Source organism: Microtus oregoni, unplaced genomic scaffold (genome assembly GCF_018167655.1).
Source record: "Microtus oregoni isolate MIOR12 unplaced genomic scaffold, Mior012 000184F_ref0000333, whole genome shotgun sequence".
Taxonomy (NCBI): Eukaryota; Metazoa; Chordata; class Mammalia; order Rodentia; family Cricetidae; genus Microtus; species Microtus oregoni.
In genome coordinates, this window is record NW_024544842.1 from 23,775 (window position 1) to 26,417 (window position 2,643).

A 2,643-nucleotide genomic window follows, 5' to 3' on the forward strand; every position below is an offset into this window, starting at 1 on the left:
TGGCAAGCCTCCAACATGCCACCACTTTTGCGAGGATCACATGTGGTCTCTTATTGACCTGGTGACCTGAGGCCAGTCCCAGGAGGGGACTTATTGCCTCTCCCTGCCTATTAAGTAAGTCTTCATTTTCTTTAAATTTTTTTATTTATGTATTTTTTAATATTTATTTATTTATTATGTATACAATAGTCTGTCTGTAAGTCTGCAGGCCAGAAGAGGGCACCAGACCTCATTACAGATGGTTGTGAGCCACCATGTGGTTGCCGGGAATTGAACTCAACTCAGGACCTTTGGACCTCAGGACCTCTGTAAGGGCAGTCGGTGCTCTTATCTGCTGAGCCAGCAAATCTCTCCAGCCCCCAACAATCATTTTCTTTTTTTTTTAGATTTATTTATTTATTATGTATACAACATTCTGCCTCGATGTATGCACACACACCAGAGGAGGGCGCCAGATCTCAGTACAGATGGTTGTGAGCCACCATGTGGTTGCTGGGAATTGAACTCAGGACCTCTGGAAGAGCAGTCAGTTCTCTTAACCTCTGAGTCATCTCTCCAGCCCCAATAATCATTTTCTTGCTTCTCACTTTTTCTATTAAGCAAGACCTGCAATTAAATACAATAATAATATTCGTTGTATTATTTCAATGAGAACAGGTTCCCATTGGCTCAGATATTTCAATGATTGGTCTTCAGATGGTGAACCTGTTTGGGAAGAATGAGAAGGTGTGGTCATGTTAGGAGGAAGTGTGTCACTAGGGGGTAGGCTTTGAAATTTTAAACTCCCATACCATTTCTAGTTAGCTCACACTCTGTCTCTGCTTTAATCTTGTGTCTGAAGATGTAAGATCTTAGTTACTGCTTTAACGTCATGCCTGTCTTCATGATGTCATTCTCCTTTCTACACTAGTCATAGACTCTAACCCTCTGGAACCGTCAGCCCTAAATTATAAACGTTTCTTACTTATGTTGCCTTGGTCATGATGTTTTGTTATGGCAATAGAAAAGTAAATAAAACATTCATATTTTATAACAGAAATGTTTATTTTTTAATAGAAAATGTTTTATATCTTAGTAGGTAAAATTTTCCGAATAGTAAAGTTGACCTGAGGAGCCAGGACCCTCTTGCGGACGGGGAGACTGTGGTACCAGTGGGTATTAGTGGGGTGGTTCATCATCAGTAGGCTTCCATGGGCCAGCTGCAGCTTGACTACCTTCACTGTCTGCTGGGGTCTCTTCCCTCGAGAGTCATTGTGCTGGAAGAGGAAGTCTCTGCAGGCCCCAAAGGAGACAGATGCGATGGGACTCCCAGGAGCCAGTTCTCTTTTATCATCCCTGTGTAGGTTGCCTGCTTCCTGGGAATGCTGTTCCACTTTCCAAATACTTGGACCTTGGCCAGTGCACCAGTAAAATACTCCATTTCTTGCTCCAACTCTCGGAAGATCTTGTCTGCCTCTGCTTTGTCGAACAGGATGGTGTAATCATCAGAAATGTTCATTTTTATAACTGAGACTTTCATTACACTAATAAATCAACATCCTTATTTACTTAATAAAATTGCTTTGTCACCACTACTTTTCCCATTTAATTCTCATGATTTTACTTCTCACTTCAGAATCTTTGAAATAGCATGTTTACTTAACAGGTAATAATAACATTTTATTGATTGGTAAGTTTGTTTTAAAGTAACTCTGATAGAGAATATTTAAAAGTCATATTGTAATTATTCAGACATGGTGCAAATTGAAAAATCACCTTTTTGAGTGGGGTGGTAGTGACACACACCTTTAATCCTAGCACTCAGGAGGCAGAGGCAGGCAGATCTCTGAGTTTAAGACCAGCCTGGTCTACAAGAGCTAGTTCCAGGACAGGCTCCAAAGCTACATAGAAACCGTGTCTCAAAAAACCAACGGGGAAAAAAAAGAAGGATAAAAGAACAAAGCAAAAAAGAAAAGTGTCTAAATGGTCTGGATTGTCTATCATATAGTTGATCCTGGGCAGTGAAGTTAGCTAAAGATTACAACTATTTATTATATTCTAGGAAAATAAACTTGGGTCAGGAAAATGATCATTTACGTTCTTGTGGTATACTTAAAATTAATGTGAACTAACTTGGGTACAACTTAATCCCTTATGAAAGGTGCCTACATTTTGCAGTTAGTAATTATGTTGAAGCATTCACTCAAAATAAATACTATAAAATATATAAATTATGTTTCTTGAAGTATTAGTATCAGAATCATGAAAACAATCATAATATTTATGTATTGCTATTCTTATTTTGGAAGAATGGAATAGTAATTTCATTATTAGAAATATTGTATCTAAAAATGGATAGCATTTCCAACAATAATTGTAATTGTTTCTATTACTTTAAGACTTTATTTTTATGTGCATGGGTGTTGTGCCTGCATGTATATCTGTGCATCATGCATGTATATCTGTGCATCACATGAATTGTTGGTGCACATGGAAGTAGAAGAAAGAATCAGACCTCCAGGACCTGAATGTACATATGGAGAGCCCATATAACATAGAACAATAAGATCATTAAGAATGACAACAGCTGACTGGTTATTTCAAAATAACAGAGAGGATTGATGGTGCTATGACAACAGAGAAATGGCAAATGCATGAGGCGAG

General features: G+C 38.2%; 1 pseudogene; it reads right to left on the reverse strand.

The window, feature by feature from the left end:
- Window positions 1-1,064: 1,064 nt before the first annotated feature.
- LOC121445400 lies at window positions 1,065-1,498 on the reverse strand (annotated as a pseudogene).
- Window positions 1,499-2,643: the final 1,145 nt, after the last annotated feature.